Below are 21,425 nucleotides of genomic sequence, written 5' to 3' on the forward strand. Positions count from 1 at the left end.
CAGAGCAAGAAGACGAATCCGGATGAGCAGCGAACAGCGTAGGAGGGCAGAAATGAAACCGTGCTCCACTAGGACCAAGTCTAAATTCAGATGCAAGCATTGCATCAACGCAAATGCGCCGGTAAAGCATGTTCAATAAAAACAGTCCTTACGTTCTGCTGGCAGGACAGGGCCGTCAATCTTTAGGCGCCTCGCAGCTCAGTTCGAGTAGAAATGAATCGCTCGCTTAGGTTCTTATGGTTTTGTAGCAGTAGATTTTCCTGTAAGGAAATTGCGTCTGAAATTCCTGGTTGGCTCGTATACGTATACGCTGTCGATAAGTAGCGAAATCTGAGTAGGCTGCGTCGACCGCAATAGATAAAGAGCTGTTCTCTGGATTATTCCACGCGACGTCAAAAACTAGACAGAAAATAAAAAAAAGTATAATCGCGATATCTGGTGATATACCATAGTTAGCGCATGTTTGAGGACGCGCTTGAGGCTAGAGTTCATGAGGCAGAAATCGCATAGCCTGTAGCAGTCAAAATTACGCCAGTCGTACGCGTTGTCTGTCGACATCCCGAGTATATATTATACCACGTTCAACGTTTATCTTTGGTCGGTGAGCTCTTCCTTTTCTGGAATATTTTAATATATATAGTAATCGTGTCCTGTGACGGGCATCAACTTCTTTTTAAGCGAAACTTTAGTTGCCTCTTCCTCCAATTTGCGGGTGATGTCTCGCTTGGCCTGCCGGGTGTGTGCCGCTAAGTATGTGCCCGAGTAAGCAACTTGGACCACTGGATAAGCGCAACTACGCATGTGACACCGTGTGTTCATTCATGGCCAATGCCACGGGAACGGTGTGCCACTGGGCGTGGGGCAGAATAGACGAGCACAACCACAGGCAAGTGAAGAAGACTCATATTTATCGATGCACGCGTCGTTCCTCACCATTGTGCCAAATCAAAATTTGAAGGGCAAGAACAGGCTAGAAGTGAGACACAAGTATGTTTGGTGCATCCACGATGCCTGTATAACCGTGCGAATTGGTGCAATTGTAACTCGCATCGGCGATTACGAACGCTGATACTTCTGACGACGTGTACCGCAAAGAAAATGTGTGCATTTGATGAGCATTTGTGTCGCGTTGAAACAAAGGCGACACTTGCGTCGAAATATTTATGTTATGTTACATTTGTGTGAGTGCGTTACGTTTGAATGAACATTGCATTGCATTTGCATCATTATCGTTATATTTACATTCCATTCGTGTCATAAAATATAAAGATTTCTTTCATTACCATTACGCTTGTGTAAAGTCTGCTTTAACATTTGCATAAACATGAGCTAAAGCTTCATTTAACACTAATTCCCACGCGAGCGTGCCATGGGGTCTGCACTTGGAATGTGGCAGTGTTCGAAAACCATCATGTATTCACATGTATTGACACATTATATTGTCATGTGTTGAAAGTGTACTGGCATTGATCGAGATTGCAATGTCGGTGGCAAAACATCAGATGTCAAGATAATCTGGAACTTCCCATGACTCCATGTCTATGAGCCGAAATAATGTCGTGTCGTTAAACCACAACAATTTAACCTTTCAATAAGCGCAGCATTCTTTACACATTTCAGGCACTGTGAATCTGCTCAGCCATCTATCTGCCTGAGTGACCCAAGTTGTCTCCTAGCTCGGGCCAATAGGTATGTGCTCGTGGTCGTTCAGTCGCCGCAATTCCAGCTCCTTCGTCATCCGACTCTCGTCACGTCGACGTCATGCCATCGCCGTCATGCAATTATCATCATCATCCCGTTGTCGTCACGTCGCCACACTGCCGTCGTACCATCGTAATTATTTCAGAAACGTCATCCAATTTTAGTCATGCGGTCGTCGTTATACCGCGTTCGTAGTTCCATCGACGTCCTTCCTTTTTCGGCATTCCACCGTAGCCGCGCTGCTGTCGTTTCTTTTGCGATCATGCCGCCGTTGTCATGCCATCACCATCATTGCGTCGTCATACAGTCGTTGTCATTTATTTGTTGTCATATCGTCGGGATTCCGTCGTGATCGTTCTATCTTGTCATTCCAGCATCGTCATACGATTATCGCCATACCGTCGTCGTTACGCCATCGTTGTCATACACTCGTCATCCCATTATCCTCGTACCGTTCTCGTCACGCTGTCATTGCTATACCATCCTCATCATTTCAGAATAATCATCCCATTGTCATCACGTCGTCGTGGTCATGGATGACCCTGGCGAGCGAGTGGATAACAATATGGACCGATGTGTCAGCCTACAGTGTACGTTGTGTATAGCCGAATCAATGGACCACTACATATTCTAAATAAAGGTGTCATCAGCAAAATGGTGTTCAGAACAGTACTGTAATGCTTATTGCATTAACGTCGGCAGTATCGTGGGATGGGTTCTGTAGTAATTTTTATGAGATCAAAAGAGAGAAGAAGAAATGAGAAATGGCTCACGATGTCTTTCACGTGCGGATTACGAAGCATCAGAAAGAGACGAGGAATGTAAAGTTCTAGCTTTGATATTTCCAGCGCTTTTGCAGGCTACGTGTTATTTTCGTATTTTAATTTCTCCTTTCATTTCTTCTCGTTCTTTTTTTTTTCGTAGCGCTTACTCATTGCCAGCACCATCTCCTCCATGGCAAAGCCTGAATGTGTTCAGCAAACCCTCGGCGGCATGTGTAATGCTGTAAGAAACGTGGTAGAATTGGTGGAACGCCGCGCTGCGACGCGAGTCTAAAGACTAGACGTGAATAACTGAGAGACATGAGTCAGAAAAGAGCAGAATTCGAAGGCCGGTTGAGTATCGCAACCCACAATGAATAATTTGAGTCCTGCTTTCTCAACTCAGAGGCTGCATCTAGTCATGTTAGTTTTTTCGATAATCAAGACGTACACCTTGTAGTGTTTTACCTCTCAAAAGGCTTCTGCTTACGAACACAGATTCGACTCTTAAACAGTTTGCGCTGAATCATTCTAGATTTGACAGCAGAGCCACAACGCAGAGCCTAGCGTGTGGTAGAAGCAAAACAGGATGGACGCGATAAATATTTGCTGGGACACCTCCGGTCACTTAATAAGGTGCAAGAGCATCCGAGATGTGAACATTCTGAAGTACGCATGCTTTGCATATGATTGGACATGATTATGATCGAGATAAGTGCGAAAATTCGTGAGCTTGAGCGCGGCAAAGCTCGATTCGTCATTCTCAGATGAGCGACGAAGCGTGGGTCGTTGTCGGTTGGAAGGGTATTGAGCGTTTTAGCGTGTCCGGTATTCCGATAAACGCAGTCGGACTCGGCTTTTTGCCGGATGGGTGAAGGGGCAAACGACAGTGGCCTGCACGGTGCAGCCACCTGTTGGCGCAGAGCTCAAATAGACAAACGTAGAGCTAATATTGCAGTAAACAAGTATGTTCTACTTCACTGCATGCTGGTGCAAATTTTCGGCAGGGGCGTAATCGTGTCCGCGATTACGCTGATGCCGAAAATGTTCGGTAGTAAAAACAATGCGCTATATTGCAAAATCGCTTCAATGTGAGTGTGGTACGGCTTCATACGGAAAAACAGTGAGAAAAGCGGGATAATAAGCTGAGTCACGTCCTCTGCGACTTCAGGCTTCCCAGGCTCTCATGATCCAACTACTACGATTGAGTGAGTCCACGCCCGGCAAAGCCCTGTTCGGACGTATAGGTAACAGGCCGCGCTCACATTATTGTGCAGCACTGAACACGCTTCGCGTATTAAGATTGCGCTGCTCGAGACAGAGGAAAAGGATAGAAGCACCCTGGACATTCGAGGACATCACATGCAACTTAAGTGTACCACGATTGCAGTCAAAGAGCTGCATTCCATCTGCAGAAGCCAAGTCATTAGTCCTGGAACTTCTGAACACGACTTACCCGAATCACCTACAAGTATGCACAGATGGCTCTGTCAAAGCAGACGAAGACCTCTGCGCAGCTACATTCTGTATTCCCTCTCTAAGATATACGTCGTCTGGCCGTCTGGACTGGATAGCCTCGTCGACAGTTGTGGAAGGCGTAGCAATAGCTTCTGCTTTGCGCAAACTAAAGACTGCCTCCGCAGAATGTGGTTGTCCTTACGAACTCAAAGGCCGTGTTGCAACAACTATACTGTGGTCTGCCATCCCTGAAGTTCCCGCGCAAATCACTAGCCATCGTGAGAGAACTCAACAACAAAGGCTTCACAGTAAAGTTTCAGTGGATTCCTTCCCACGTTGGTATCTCAGGAAAAGAAAAAGCTGATGCGCTTGCATACGCAGCACTCTATCATCCTCCCAAAATCAAGGCTCCAAAGAGTAATCAAGTGCAAAAGTCTGGCATTCGAAATCACTTTGCGTCGCTTTGCGTTCCACCGCATATGCCCTGCGTAACCAAGAGATTGCACCGAGAGGAAGCCTCACTTCTATATCGAATAAGGACAGGATCTGCTAGTACACCGGCCTGGTTATTTAAGACTGCACGGCACGCAACGAGACAGGAGACATTGAGCACTTTTTGTGGTCCTGCCAGAAATTCCAAGATGAAAGGGACGCTCTCCCGAAGAATCTGCAAAAAAAGGACCTTTCGCATGCGTGCCCGCAGCACATTATATTTCCCGAGGGATCAGTTATAGCCCGCAAAGAAACTTCACGTCTCCTTATCGAATTCTTAAGAGAGACTGGTTTGATGGACATATGGTGAAACCCTTTAGCGGTATTGTATAAGACACGCTCGGGTGGAGCAATTGCCGGCCTTGATCGCCAGGCTAAACCCGCCTGTTGCTACAATTTACCACCACAACCACCACCAAAATAAAGATTGTGCAGGAAGAGGTAGTATTCTGTTGTTTCCTCGTTCCGTTTCCCACGTTCTTTTTCCACTTTATTTAACGAACGCGATATACGCTCAAAGCGCGTCCTTGCACCGTGCCGTGTCCTTTAGGTCGCAGCATATGAACATATGAGAGCACACAAGCAATCATCGTTGCACGAGCGCTTTAGAAGCTGTTTGAAAACGCTTTCGTTATGCATATTTAAGAATAGGGCATGTCCTCGTCGCCAACGAGTACATGCAGTAGCCATTGGAAGCGATGCACAATATTTTCCTGAATCCTATTCGATGCCTATTATCGTAGTACTACTCTGAACCGCAGCGCGCCTAATGCCTCATCGTTGCTGAAGCTTTCCTTCAGCCCGTGCCTACTACTTCATACGCAGCCAACTCGGAATCTGTGTCCGCACGATTCCTCGTGCCACGTCCTGCCAACGGCATGCAGTGCCAGTCTTTTTAGTGGTGGCACTCGCTCGCAAGAGCTCACACACGAAAAAAAAAAGCATTCATTTGGTGGGATCAAACCTCAGTTTTCCTGCACTTTGCTCTAGCCATTAGAGAGCTTTGTAATTGGGGACCCAAAACCTAAGCTAAGTTCCCTTGGGTTGGCAGCTCTCAATCGGTTGCGGAGATTTTTAGAATTGGAGCGACCACAATACCATTGAATTTGTGCCTTTGGTGCGCCGCCGTAGTGAACACAGGAAGCTCTATAGTAGAACAAGAACGCGATATATTGCTTGAGAGGACTGGAAACAAGAGGGCATGTTTGTATATACTAAAGCTCGTCGTGCTACGGCGACATCTGCGCATCTCAATCAGCCATGTTGCCCCATTATATGGGCGAGCGATCGCTGAATAAACGTTCTTCATTTGGTTCCACACCTGTCTCATAATGTCCGAGGATAAAGCGGTGGAAACCTTCGTTTAAGCAGGAACCTGATGCAACGAAATGTCTCAGGGCAGTGCGATGGAATTAGTGATGCCACGACCGGATCCTCTGCTACCGTCAGACAGTATCTTGAAGAACCGGGACCGCTTGAAGATGAAGCTCGGCTTCACGGCAACAGCGTTATTGCAACGAAAGAACCAAGGTCGGAAGCCGCAAAGGACAGCGCTTGCTCATTGTTGCCGCAGATGACGCGCTCGAGGTATTTAATAATTTTATATTTTGGAAAACGAAGAAAAACAAGGCTACGCTACAATTACGAGAAATTTTGAAGAATATTGTTAAAAACAACAAAATGATGCGCACGACGAATACCTGTTCCAGTCAAGGACAAATTAAATTCTGAGGTTTAACGTGCCGAAACCAAGATATGATTATGAGGCACGCCTTAGTGAGGGACTCCTGATTAATTTAGACGACCTAGGGTTCTTTAACGTGCATCCAATGCACTGTAGACGGTCGTTTTTGCATTTCGCCCTTATCGAAATGCCACCGTCAAGGCCGGGATTCGATCCCCCTTCCTCGTTCTTAGCAACGCAACGCCAAAGCCACTACGCCACCATGGCGGGCAGGTCGAGGACACAAGAGCTATTCCAACATTTTTTTTTCTTGCGCGATTTACGGAAGAAAGCCGCAGCCGTAACTTCGGGCTACAGGCCGACTTCATGATTAGTTACCAGATTTTATCCGCCCCAATGACCTCTAACTGCCTGAAAAATATACTCAACTAAACTTTGACAGCGTTAAAGGCCGAACAAATGTGCAATGCCGCGGAAATAGTGGCCCATCAAAATGAGGCGTGGACACAGCCGGAAAGGGTACATGTAGCTGCATGTGAAGCGATGTCCAAATTCAGCAGGGTTCCAATGCGGCTGATGCAACCGGTTGCACTATATAGCGCGGACACAGGCGCAAGGTTTTCATTTTTCCGGCTGGGGGGCGAGGGGGGGGGGATGCCCGATTAGCTTTCCGAACCTCATATATATATATATATATATATATATATATATATATATATAACACTTAATAACAGTTGCACTTGGAGAAACTTTGTGTGACCTCGAAGAATTGTTCACTGCAGCGACGGCCTTATATGAGTATTTACGAGACTTCATAGTAGGAGACAATTCAATTTCACAGGCTGAGTCCTCTCGCACCACCAAGAATCTAACGTCTCCCGGTGGTGTAATCTTCCTTCGTGCAATTGTCGTGTACCTCGCTGTCACTAATACTGCTTCGCCTTTCCGGAGAAACTGCAGACTCTCTCTCTCTCTCTTTTTTTCTTTTTTTCTGCGAGTACGAGTGTAAGCGTTACTGCGCATGACTGCTGTTGATTCTGATTTCGAGTGAATCCGGCTTGGCCTCATTTCGGTTACTGAGTGAATTATGCAGTGTTTCCCAATTATCATGCACCAACACTTAAAGAAAGGGCAGTTGCGTTACTCGAATAAAATCTAGTGCATATTCTTTCAAGTACAGTGGAATAATTAAATTAATTAACTGCAATTAATTATCTAACTCCAGAAGTAGTGTCCAGATTATCATAGTGTCGACGAGGCATTTGTAGGCGCCGCCAAATGAGATCTAACTGCGGTGCTTCCAGCGACGTACTAACTGCGTACAATTTTTTCCGACAATTTTTTTCCGACTGTTCTTTCCGATCTTGACAGTTTTCATAAAAACGAGCTAAAGACGAAGACGAAAGGAACACATACGACAGGGCTGGCGCTGCTTCCAGCTGCCGTTTATTTCAAACGATAATCTATTGTTGCTCTGCGCGTCAGGTACATCATGCACTCATCATCTCAGAACGGGAAGCGACCCATGTCTGGAGAAAAGGTAATACCGATGCGTTCAAGAAAGTAAATATACCACTTCTACATGAGCCGAATGGGCAATCGAAACGTCTGCACGAAAAAAAAAGAAAAGGGAAAGAAACATGACATTTCAGTACGCCCTTATTATCTATGAATTAGTAAGCGCCGTTGAACACCAGCAGCTGCCTAGAGGACGTGTTCGAATAGGTCTCCTTCTGCAGCTACGCAGTACTGTTGTAATCGGCCGTTCACCCGGCGACAACCTCCGGTCACGGCTAGCGCGATTTTGGGGAACGGGCCGATCAACAACCTCGTCAAAATGTTTCTCAAAACGGATGATTTATGGCCAGCACGGGAGTACCTCGGTCAGTAGAGGTTTGGGCAATTAGCAAGGATACGGTCCGTCACCTGTCAGCCGCCCAAATTGACACGTCCACGCCGGCGACGGAGTCAGTGTACGATCCCCCTTCCCGTGCTTGTGCCCAGTGATGTGCGCTTGTTTCCGACAAAGCTCCCGTCGGAGGGAAAGGGCAACAGACCTCCGGATTGGTGGGGCCTGATGTCATCGGTCTCCTGATGACGGATTCGGGGAAGTGACTGAACAATGACCACGCAGGGCATAAAAAAAGCCACGGACGGTGGCAGTGATCGGCCGCTACAACTTCTTCGTGAGCTTTTTCTGTACTACTTTGAATTTTCTTGTATATATGCAAATATAAACTGGTTTGTAAAACGTCCTGGATATCGGACCCAGCCTCATGTTCCCTTACTCCTCCACGAACGAAGTACATTCCGACGTCTTCGGACCCCCAGTCGTAACAGTACTGAGTCCGCTTTATCACATATTCAGTGGTTTTCTTGATTACTTACGCTCGAATTCCACGGCAGGCATCGGTTAGGTTATCCTTGCCTTGAGCTAATCTGAATTCCGTCTTAATCACGTAAGCACGATCTTTCACATAACCCCAAAGAAGAAAATCGAGTGGAGAGAGGTCAGGTGGCCTAGCCGGCCCATTTACTGGCCCGTGTCTTCCAATCTATTGCGCATGAAAAGTCGCATCCAGCCAGTTTCGTGTTCAGCTCGTGCTGTGTGCTGGTGCTCCATCTTGCTGATACCACAGATGTGGAAGACGTGACAGCGGGACTTCGCTGAGAAACTCGTCCACCACTCCTTCAAGGACTTCGTTCACGTAACGCTGTTCAGTCAGTGTGTGATCGAAGACGATGGGACTGATTATAGCACCGGTGTATATTCCGCACCCCACATTGAATGACCACTGGTACTGGTGCCGATTGCGCTTTACCCAATGTGGATTGGAGTCCCTCGAATAGTGTGCATTATGCAAGTTTACCTATGCGTTTCTGCAAAAATTTGCCTTGTCTGTGCACGTGATGTTGCTCAAAACGTCTGGTGACTTGTCGACTTTTGTGCGGACCCAACTCGAGAAATCTAGACGATTCTGCAGGTCCCTATCTTCCAAGCATTGGTGCTGGTTAAGGTTGTACGGGTGAAAGGCCGAGCCATTTCGAATCCTCCAAACTGATGACTTGGAAATTGGTACCTGGCCGTCCACGTCCCGCATGCTAGCATGAGAATTTGAGGCCATAAATGCTAGAACATTCGTGCGTAGGCTAGGACTCAAAGATGGAGTCCTGCGCCGCTGTTTCTTGAAGCTGCCGGTTTGTCTCAGGTTTTCATAATTTCTGATGATAGTCCAACACACACACACACACACACACACACACACACACACACACACACACACACACACACACACACACACACACACACACACACACACACACACACACACGCACACACACACACACACACACATATATATATATATATATATATATATATTTGCGGCCTTGATCTTGTTGCCATTTGCAGATCCCAAGGGGCAAGGATCATGTTTACCTTCTGCTCATTAGATAAACACATGGTGACTGGGAAGAAACAACACGCACCTTTAAACCTTTGCACTGACATTGTCAATTTGCTTTTTTGGTGATAGGTTTTGTTGCAAAAACAACAACAAAAAAAACATCCGTGCACTTCATCTACGCTAAGACAACAACTATCACAGCTTGTTTCCAACTAACACCAAACGCGACGTGTTACTTCGGCCGGGACGCGGCATATAAGACACCAGCTCAATCACTATGTTTTAGAGCGCAGCTCTTTGGCGTCCGTTCCTGGGTTTCGCGTCGTCGTTGTCGTCGGCGTTGTCGTCGGCCTCGTAACCTGCTCCGCCGCCGCGCATGCGCGCTGTCGGCTCTCCGGGCGAGGGAGGATGATGGAAGGGAGGAGGAGAGACTGTGGAGGAGGGCTGGCTACTCAAATGGCTCTTTGGCGTCCGTTCCTGGGTTTCGCGTCGTCGTCGGCGTTGTCGTCGGCCTCGTAACCAGCTCCGCCCCCCTTTCATCCCCCCAGCGCTAGCAGCGACCGACTGATACCGCTTTCGTGAGTCCGCTACCGCACTCACGAATGACGTCGTGCACTTCCTGCAACTCGCATTAACCGTCCATCGATCCAAACCGATGTTAGTAGTGGGGGACTTTAACGTTGACATAAAGACAAACAGCAATTTCCTAACACTTATGCGGGAGAACATCCCGTTCCTCTCGCTCGTAACGCGTCCCACGGCTGTGACAACCTCGCGAGGCACTTGTATAGATCTCGTCTTTGAGAATCAAGCATTGGTGTACCAAGTCGAACATATATCAGTCTATTTCTCCGACCACAAAGCTTCCTTCATGACTGTCAAGAACTGTTAGTGGAGTCTTTGTTAAAGGAATACGTGTGAAAAATAAACAAAAAATTCTGTGATAGCGCATACATGTGTTGCTCGATTTCTTTGCCTCAATCTATCGAAAAGGTGAAACAGCTTATTTGCTGCGCTCAAATTTCGCATTAGGAAGTAACGTAATCGTCGGTAATTTTTTTTCTTTATTTCCTTTATTTCGTTCTTGATAACTAAGATAGAGCCTGTTCGAGGGCACTGCTTTATGATCCGGGTGGGAGCGTAGTCACGTGGTATTCCCCGTATATTTCACAGGGTTTATTTATCAGTCGGAAAAATTTGTACTTAGATGTCCCTTGGCTGTACCTACAAGTGCCTCGTTGACACTTTGATAATTATGAAAATACGTTTCGAGTTAGCTAACTAATTACAATTACCCAATTGAATCTCGGTAACGAAAAAATTGCTGGCGGCTACTCCACTGTACTGGAAACAATATGCACTAGGTTTTCTTAGAGTAACTCAATTGCTCTTCTTTAAAATCTTAGTGCGTAATAGTTTATTGGGACACAGTGTATATATCTTTGAGCTCTGCATGTGAGTAACGATGTTTCCATCCCTAATAAATGTTGTAAATTATTAGAAGACTTCTTTTTCATGAACCGTTGGCATTGCTTACTGGAAAGAGAGGCAATACTGAGACACATATCATTCACGTGCATTTCACACGCCGTCGACAAAAGCTGCTCTGTCGAAGGGGTCATTGAAGTTTGCAGGTTTTTTTCAGGGTCAAAAAAATAACGCAAAGCAATTTGAAGCGAGGTGAACATAGGGCAACACATTCATTCTCTAGGCATAGGCTATCCATACCTTTCGAAATAATTGTTAATTGGATACCTCCTTCTCTTTCAAAAATATAATAAACCTTGTGCTGTGTATACATTTAAATATATTGTGTATGCGCATGGTGTTTACAGTGGAAATTTAAAACAAAGTTGAAGTGAGAAAATACAGATGAGGCAGCCGCCGTTGGTATTTGCAATGCGCTTGTCCTCCTATTGACAGGATTTGCAGAAATAAAGCTAAAATATGAATTAAAATCCGTGTACGTCCGCGCCAACAATGATGAAGTAAGCTATTAAAGCTATTAGCCACAGTAAAATTTTAAGTAAAAAGGTCGAGGCAAGCCAAAAGAAACTGCAAGTGGCGTGGGCGACAAAACTCTGGTAATGACAATTTAGGTGTGTGCGTGTGGGGGGGAGTGAAGCTCGAGCTCCGTATCTGCATCGCCGTATCTGCTCCGCCGAGGCGCGCTGGTGACGTGGCGTCGTGGCGATGCCCTGCCCCCTAACGCAACACCTGGCGCGCTATTGCGGCAACAGGTGCTCCGATTCACAGCCAGTGGGAATTGAGGTGCCGTTTCGTTGCTACAGACGCCGGATTTTTCGCTCAATGGACCATTTAATGCTTTCGCATCAAAAACTGTACTTCTGCGCAGTCTTATTAGTAAAGATACTGCCTTTTAATGGACTTACAATCGCGCCAGCGAGTGAAAAGCGATACATGGAATGCTCAGCCAGTTCCCATTCCTGGCTATCTTTGATCCAGCCAAGGAAACTAATGTAACATCAGACGCGTCAAAAAGCGGGCTTGGTACAGCTCTCTTGCGAATGCATGCTGGCAGCTGGTGACAAGTAGCCTGCGCATCACGTGCTATAACAAAGATACTCACAAAACGAAAAAAAAACTCATGGGCATCGCATTTTGATGTGAAATATTTCAACACTTCGTACACGGGGGCAAAATTATAGCCATTGCATCGAAAGGTATATGCCACCGCGGTTTCAACGCTTTTTCCTTCGTTTACTGAGGTATGATCACGAACTTCAATTCGTCCCGGGAGAGCAGTTGGTCCTCGCTGACGTGCTGTCAAGGTCGTGGCCAGCAAGCAGCGAGGACAATAGCGGCTCTACGGAAGACGTCGAAGTCCACGCCGTCGTTGTCATATCCGAATTGGTAAGCAGAAAAATCCTACTTCCGCTTAGTGAAAGGGACTGCAAAAGACACGAACTTGCAGAATGTCAGGCGCTACATAGAAGGCAAAAGAAGCCTTTCAGTCCAAAAGAAGCCGTTTACATCAAAATTGGCGCTAGTACAAGAGCAGTGTTAAAAGGATGTAAGATAGTGATTCCAAAATCAGTGACACCGGAAATGCTTAAACGTGTTTATGAGGGGCATTTAGGATCGAACAATAGCAAAGGAAAAGGTCACCGCTTCGTGCTTTGGCCCGGATTCAACGGTGACACCGAAAACCTCTTATGAAACTGGAGCGCCCGCCGGAAGATATGGCTCCGCATAACCAAGCAAAACGATCCTGTTGAGCTAAGCTTCAGCGCATGCGTGGTACCAGGTTGCTGTGGAAAATTTCCAGCTCGGCAGGAAATCATACTTGTGCCTCTTCGATGGGCTTATTACTTTTTCGTAAGTGAGCCAACTAGGTAACGCAACAGCAACCACCGTGATCTCTAAATTAAGCGCAACTTTTTCGATATACATTAGAAGTCTGCAATGACAATGGGCCCCTGTATTCTTCCCATGAATTTGGTATTTTTGCATCCAGGTAAAGCCTCTCTCGAGGACGACCGGTCGCCAGGATAACGTTTACAAGGAAGAAGACTTCGCGCACGACTTTCAAACGTCACGTCGCAACCACGCTCCCAAGTGATCAAGCGGAAGAGACTGGAAAGGCGAATGGCGAGTATACTGGGGCACTCAGTAAGGGAGAAACAGTTACTATACGGTGAAAGAGAGAGCATCTGCTTAATACGTGAGAAACGTTCCTTTGTGAGATTGCACATTGCAGTGACTCGGTCAGCGAGGGAGGAACGGACACTGAGCCTTTGTCATAGTGCACAACTATTCGTGCTCCAGGTACACAACATTTAGTTCCAGGTCAAGTACCAACGCCGGCTCCCGAGGCAGTCTATACATGTCAAACAACACAACCGCGAAGACTTCACTATGGCAGCAATTTCAGTTAAGCTTGTTCAGTTTCTAAGCAGAACCAACTTTGTTTAAACCAGGGGAAATTTATGATGCAAGCTATCAAGTTACGGCATCTGCGCATGTCAATCAGCCACGGAGCCAATATATGGGCGTGCGATTGCTGAATAAACGCTCTCCGTTTGTTTGCACGTGTGACACTATAATAAGAAAATTGAAAGATTAATTTCAAACAAAAAGAAACTTCCTGGAATTTAATTACTTGTTTACCGCAACGTCATTTGCGGAATGCGCATGTGCGTCGCTCCCATCTGCAGAACTATTAAGCCGTAATATGGCACTCAAGTACATTATCCGAAATTGTGAAAGGCTGTTATTTTAGGCGGCTCCCGTGGAGCCTTTAGCCGCTCGTCCATATAGCGCGAACGTTGACTCACCTCCTTTACGTAAAGTACTTAAGATGGCCCATCGAATCACACCTGAAGGAAGAACAGCAGTTTCAGTGGACACTATCACACATTGGTATCCCAGGAAACGAGGCAGCTGATGCGCTGGCGCCGTCCAGCCAACAACCTAGACTTTACCAATGATAACTTGCGTAAATTCGACGACGCTAGGCGGCTTATACGCCACCACAGCGCTCATACACGGATGAAAGTTTTGCCGAGGGATCGTACCTCACCCCAATCTCTGGCCGTGCTTTAACTCGCCGCAGTAAGTCTATACTTCTCAAGTTACGCACTACGCATGTAAATGTCGCAAGTCGCCTTCACCGACAAGGATGTGCGCCGAGCTCTTCGTGCTTTGCATGTGAACAGTGAAATTCTTCAACACTTGCTGTTAGAATATTCCAACGTTCAACAGTTGTCATGATGTCCTGGTGAGCAAGTTCCAACAACTAAATCTTGCTCGAACTGAGCTTAACGATATCTTGTTTACAAAAGTTCGTGCTTTATCTTGATATGAGGCTCACAAAGCTATGCTTGAATCCTTGACAACCATTGGACTACAGACTCTCGTCTGTAATACTCGTACTCTGCGTCGGACTGTGTGATGTGCTGTTCATTTTTCTCTTTTGTCGTCCTTTAACTTCTTGCTTTCTTTTTTGCTCTCCTCTGCAAGCGGGTTGGCATGGTGTCCCTTCTAGGAGACAAATGCTAGCCCGCTTTTCTTTCTCTTTGTGGTGTTTGTATATATTTACATGATCAATAATAAAGGCCCAACCACATTGAGTGCGGGATACGCGTCTCGCTAAGCGTGTACGTGAGCGTACGCCTTTCCGAGTACGTACCCATGTGACGAAAGGAAGGGCGACCAGTCACACAAGTGAGCACTTCATTGCGCGCGGCACAGTGCTACTAGATCAGGGGAAACGTACGTGCTTAGGTGCCCCGTATATGACACCCGTATAAATTCCGAGCACTTGCTTGTTACGGCAGCGTTAGGCATCAAATTTCTCGCCACCTCGACCCGCAAGCACTTCGTCACGTGCTTATTCTTATGCTGCTTGTGCTTCGCGGTGAAACAGCAGGCCGAGAGGTGATTGCGCCTCAGCGCAGGCGTTTCTTTATTGATAGCGTTCATTGTCTTTGCGTGACACGGGACCAACGCAGCGGTGACTCCCGACGTCTCAGCGCGATTCCGAAACCACTTCCGTCGCGGACGCTCAACGCAATGACGCGTGCGCGGCCCGCGTGTCTCTTCTCTCTAGACGCGTGGGGCAAACGCGCACGGCATTGCAGACACAGGACGCGTAGCCCGGCGCGTACGATTAGCTCCGTGTGGTTGGGCCTTAATAATGATTTCGGCATAGATTGTGAAAGGTGTAGTGCTAAGCATTGCATGAGATTACACGTTGCATTGTCGGATGACAATAGAAACTCTTGTACGAATCGCATTTTCTTTTGTGGCATTTTGTTAACAGCTGCAAGAAAGCTTGCTAGCTCGCATTTATTTCTGTGTCTCTGTGTGTGTGTTATGTTTAAAATAAGCTGTTATATATATATATATATATATGTATATATATATATATATATATATATATATATATATATATATATATATATATATATATATATATATATATATATATATATATATATATATATATATATATCATTGCCGCATCACGTTCCTCAAGTGACGGGTATGACGATCGGCTGCGTACGTTGATGGCCGATGCTTCCAAAGCTGTCGTCGCCTATATAATGCTACAAAATTTGTGCAAATGTAGCATCGCTACCTATTATGTTTAACTATGTAGTAAGAAGACACAATTAAATAAAGATTGCTTGAACATGAAGACTTGCTGATTGCACTGCAACTTTCTAGCTCGAATGACACCTGAACATTAGTTAGCCATAACTGTCACAATTTTGTTGTTTAATCAATAGAAGCATTAGTTCAAACGTTTGTAAAAAAATCAACTTTGCAATGTGACGTTTGCAGAAGTCGGATAGAAAACTCTTTAACGGCTACGAAATTTAATATGCTGGCCTTTGTTGCCTTTTATGACCACAGCACCAGCTCCGCATTCATCTTGAATGTTGATTTTACAAAAAGCCATAAAAGCTAGCTCCCGTCCATTTTGACTCCACTTTCTGTTGGCAGTTTGCCTGTGAAAAATAATAGTCGAGATCTGCGCAGTTGAACTATAAATCGTTCTGGTTGCAAATATGACATTTCGATAATTCTTAACCTTCATGTTTGCTCACTCCCGTCGATCTCCACAGTTACCAACTCGAGCTCAACAAACACAAAGAACAGAAGACACCGCGGTAGCACATGTCGTCTTCAGCTGTCAAACAACTTGCCCAACATGTTATTTTGACGTACTTTTACCGTTTAACGCTCACCAGTGCTCCATAACGTTGATTGGTAGAATAATTGCTTGACTGTTATTAATGCGAGTAGCATTCTTTGTGGACTTCACGGACTTTTAGGGAACATTCTGCCTATCTATCTATCAGGCTGGGTTTCTAACCGTATTCACCAACTTGGGCTCACTGGGTAGTCTATGGACAAATGGGTAGAGCACTGGGGCACTTTTTCGAGGCAACCCGGTTAGAAAACAATCGTCGAACCAACTTGGATCACTGGGTATGCGCTTGGTGTGAATGCTAATCGCATTAACGTTCGCGTAGAGCCGGCTTGTTGCCTTGAATCGCTAAATTGTAAACTTAGACAAAGCTCACGTTTTTCGCTATTAAAACTGAAGGCATGCAACATTTCTGCGTCCAAATATTTCTCGCCTACGAAAAGGCTGCGCAAAGAATAAACCTCGAACATGACAGGACTTGTCCGCAGTTCACCCCGCAGCTCGCAGGAGCACGCCCGGCGTCTTGCGCGCGCTCTGAGCTTTTCTTCCGTGGCTCTGCGTATAGCGGCCGCTGCAGGCTCCGCGGTACGTTCCCGCGTGTTCTCGCGTGCCCACGAGAGCGCAGTAAGTGAAGCCTGACCTCATGTGAACGACGGTGAGTTTTTTAGAAGCGACGCTTTCTTTGCCTCTTCTCCCGACTTTCCGGGCGCTGCTGCTGATGCGGTCTTGCTCGCACGCGCCGCTGGGTTTATTGCAACACCACCAGATGGCGCTCGCCTCCGCGCATCCCGATAACGCTCAGGCCAGGCAGACGCTTAGAGGATATGTTTGTACCAACTCAGTGCAGAGATATTTCAGTAGCTCAGAATAAACGTTTATCAACAGCATTTTTAGATATTAAAGGAGCCTACGACAACGTAGACAGGTCATTGTTATGGGGATATTCTTAAGCACGAAGACATAGAGGACGATTTCGTGGAGTATGCTGAGGGAGATATATAGAGATAACCGAGTACAAGTTGTATGGGGAGGTCGAAAAGGTAATGAAGTGGTGCGAATTCACCAAGGACTGAAGCTAGGCTGTCTTCTCTCTCCATTGTTGTTCCCGCTTTATGTTAGAGACATAGAAAGACGACTGGAAAACAGCGATTTAGGGTTTGATTTATCCTACATGAGTGAGGAAGAAATGGTGCAACAGAATAAGCTCCCTGGACTGATGTATTCGGAAGACATAGTGATACTAGCGGACAATAAGAGATTTACAGACACTTGCGAATATCTGTGGTAACGCAGCGACAAATCTTGGCCTCTAGTTTAGCACAGAGAAATCGGGATTTATGATCTTTAATTAAGAGACGAGTAATTACGTGGTGTAATTTCAACACCAAGTCATACCCATAGTCAAGCAATATAAATGCCTCGGCGTATACATAAACCAAGGAAAATCTTATTTAAGCACCGACCGAGAGAATCTGAAAATAAAGAGAAGCAGAATGCTGTGATAATGCAAGATAATGTATATTAGAATATGGCAGCATAGTATGGAACCCTCATCAAAAGTATTTAAACTTGGCATTAGAAAAGATCCAAAGCAGGGCGAAGTATTCAAGGTACGACAGCGGTAACTGCGCTTCGTACACAAGCAGGCATAACAACACTTGCTGGTCGGAGGAGGTTGGCCTGTTTGAAGTTCCTTTACCTTCTTTACCATGACCTGATAAACTTAACGAAATCCGACTACTTGGTGCCCCCCGGGCGTCACTCCAGTCGAACTAAGCATGATAAATGTATCAGGCCATTCTTTTCGCGCTGCAGCACACTAAAATTCTATTTTTTTTCGTTACCCGCTGTGGTTGCTCAGTGGCTATGGTGTTGCGGGGTCGAGGTCGCGGGGTCGAATCCCGCCCACGGCGGCCGCATTTCGGTGGGGGTGAAATGCGAAAACACCCGTGTACTTAGGTTTAGGTGCACGTTAAAGAACCCCAGGTGGTGGAAATTTCTGGAGTCCTCCACTACGGTGTGCCTCATAATCAGAAAGTGGCTTTGACACGTAAAACCCCATAATTTGTTTTTCATTTTCTCCTTCAACAATAGATCTGTGGAATTCCCTCCCAAGTGACATTGCTTGCTCCCAATCTGTGCATTCATTGGTGTCGGCACTCGAATTGCACCTCGAGTCATTATCGGAATGATGGCCATGTTGTGTCGTCTTGGCTGAGCGTTCCTAAAAAATTTATCAATGACGTATTGCCCTGCCCCAACTTCTTCCACACGCGCCGGTGTCCGTACGTTCTTTCGTACCTTTCTGCGCTTGGTTCTTGCGCATGTTTGTCCATTGGATAGTATGTTAATATACATTACACTTGATACTGTTTGTACATTACACGGCACACCCAATGTGCATTTTATTTCTGTATTAACTGCTTCTTACACTTTACATGGCGTACGCACTGTATAGTTTGTTCTTGTTTCCTTGTATTTACTTCTTGCTTAGATAGCGCGTCGAGTGTAACCATTGCCTTTTTGTTTGAGTTTGCTGCAAACCCCTGTATAACAAAGCAATACGCCTTTACTGTTTGTATGTCCACTCCTGTATGAGCCTTTCAAGGCTTACAGTATTGATAAATAAATAAATAAATAAATAAATAAATAAATAAATAAATAAATAAATAAATAAATAAATAATGAAACACAGAGCACTGTGAGGTCACAATAAACACTAGCTAGTGCGTGGAATCTAGAAAGAAGCAATGGTGCCAGCGCTAACGTTCGCAAATGCCATTCTATGCTTAAAATCGAATATCTTATCGGAGTTGGAAGTTAACCAAAGATCGGTAGGCCGGTTGGCTTTGGGAGCCCACGATAATACCACAAATGAGGCAATGCAAGGGGACATGGGTTTGGCCTGTTTTGTAGTTGGAGAAGCACAGAGAAAAATTATTTTTGAAGACTCAGGAAAATGGATGAAAATAAATGGGCAGCTGAAGTGCGCAAGTATCTGCACTTGAAAAGCGTGGATACAGAATGGAGGAGGAGGTCAAGAAAGTTGGCAACCAAGTACAGGATAATTGAAACTGTAAACAGACAACCAAGAGTCATCAGAAAGAAAGTAAGAGAAACAGAGAAAGTTAATTGGATGCAAATAAGGAAACAAAAAGGACCCCACTGAGCTCTCTAACTTGTGTAAGTGTTGTAGCAGCTGTGTAGCAATGTGTGTTAAAATAATGGCTCTGCTTCTATCTGGCGATGACCCGCCGTGGTTGCTCAGTGGCTATGGTGTTAGGCTGCTGAGCACAAGGTCGCGGGATCGAATCCCGGCCACGGCGGCCGCATTTCGATGGGGGCGAAATGCGAAAACACCCGTGTACTTAGATTTAGGTGCACGTTAAAGAACCCCAGGTGGTCGAAATTTCCGGAGTCCTCCACTACGGCGTGCCTCATAATCAGAAAGTGGTTTTGGCACGTAAAACCCCATAATTTAATTTTTAATTCTATCTGGCGATGTTGAGACAAATCCAGGACTTTCTACCGAAGAAATGTTAACAACTATTTTAGAAACCGTAACAAGGATTGAAAGCGGGCAGGCGGATATGCGCATTGATTTACACGCACTTAAGCACTGGCAAGCATCTGTCAACGTGGAACTGCAACAGCTATCTTCCAGAATACGTGTTCTTGAGGTTGAGATGTCATCGCTGAAAAGAAAAAAAAAAACAACCAAGGCGCATTGCCACTCCTTTCGCCTGACGCTGTTAATTCAATATCTGAGCAAATTAAGACTATTAAGGCAAGATGTGATGATACGGAAAATCGACTAAGGCGATGTTATCTCCTCTTTTTTGGCATCCCCGACGATTCCAATGAAACGTGGTCAGCGTCAGAAGGCAAAGTCATTGATGTTTGTTCAAAAGAACTTGGCGTAACAATTGAACCTTCCCAAGTCGACCGTGCGCATCGTCTTGGCAAATATCAAGTGGGTAAATGTAGACCGATTATTACTAAATTCACCTTCTTCACGGATAAGCAAAGAGTAATTGAAAAAGGTTATATGTTCAAAAATACAAATTTTGCTGTTCGCGAAGACTTCATTGCAAACACGAGTAGCCAGAAGAAGGTTAATAGAATTTGTGAAGTCCAAAAATGTGCCGTTTAAACTAGCCGTCGATAAACTGCGCATAGAGAATACCGTGTTCACTTACTGCGCTGACACTGACGGCGTTATTCAATCATCTAGATAGCAGTTTCAAAGGCCGGCAGTCTCATCAGATTGTCATCCACCTCGCAATCCAAGTGTCCATAATGCTGTAGCGCAGATTTCGATATCTTTCACGAATACGCGCAGAAACCACCAATTGTGATATTCTACTACTTACAGAAACATGGCTCCACTCCGATATCACTGATGACGAAGTCCTACAACTATCACTTGACTACAGCATCTATCGTAAAGACAGGGACGGAAGAAGGGGCGGCGGGTATTGATAGCCGTTAAAAAAAAAGAAAAACATCGCGTTTCTACTTGAAATTTCAAGCCCACATGAAACAACCTGATTCTGCGTTCCATCTTCACATTCTAAGAACGTATTTGGAACATGTTATCGACCACCAGGCAGCACAGATACGTTCACGTCTTATTTGTATGAAAATCTTTTCGAAATTACTACGAAATTTTCTAAAGCTAACATATTCTTGTTTGGTGATTTTAATTACCCCAAAATTGACTGGGCTAACCTAACGTCACCCTGCCAACACTCCAACGATATCGTAGCGCTTGTACTAGCCTTTTTTCTAGTGCAAATGATTCAGGAACCCACCCCTGGCAATAATGTTCTTGACATGGTTTTCACATACGTCGCTGAAACAGTTGCATCAGTTTCTTTGGTGCCTGATCATCTACTCGTTAACCTTACAATAGAACTACCCTTATATAAACGCACTACGACACCTAAGCGCATATTTAATTATAAGAAGGCTGATTTCACTGCCATCAGCATAGGTTTAGAGAATTTCTACAGCTCGTTCATACGTAATATTGTTTCCCGCCCTGTTGAGGAAAACTGGAAACTTTTTAAGGAAACACTAATGCAGCTTACACACGCTCATATTCTGCTAATTCACTTCTGGGTAAATAGTTCAAAACCATGGTGTCACAGGACGCTACGCTCATTAAAAATAAAAAGAAACGCCTGTTCAGAATTGCTAAGCGGCAATGAGCCCCAGTGGCGTGGTTAAAACATAAAGAG

At 45.4% G+C, this 21,425-nt stretch overlaps 1 long non-coding RNA gene across 1 annotated transcript; it reads left to right on the forward strand.

Annotated features, from left to right (window-relative positions):
• The first annotated feature begins 155 nt into the window (after positions 1-155).
• LOC135899287 (uncharacterized) lies at positions 156-15,150 on the forward strand. Its single transcript, XR_010563575.2, has 4 exons — positions 156-886; positions 1,621-1,689; positions 12,233-12,377; positions 12,982-15,150. It is a non-coding gene; the product is annotated as an uncharacterized lncRNA (long non-coding RNA).
• Positions 15,151-21,425: the final 6,275 nt, after the last annotated feature.

Source organism: Dermacentor albipictus, chromosome 1 (genome assembly GCF_038994185.2).
Source record: "Dermacentor albipictus isolate Rhodes 1998 colony chromosome 1, USDA_Dalb.pri_finalv2, whole genome shotgun sequence".
Classification (NCBI taxonomy): domain Eukaryota; kingdom Metazoa; phylum Arthropoda; class Arachnida; order Ixodida; family Ixodidae; genus Dermacentor; species Dermacentor albipictus.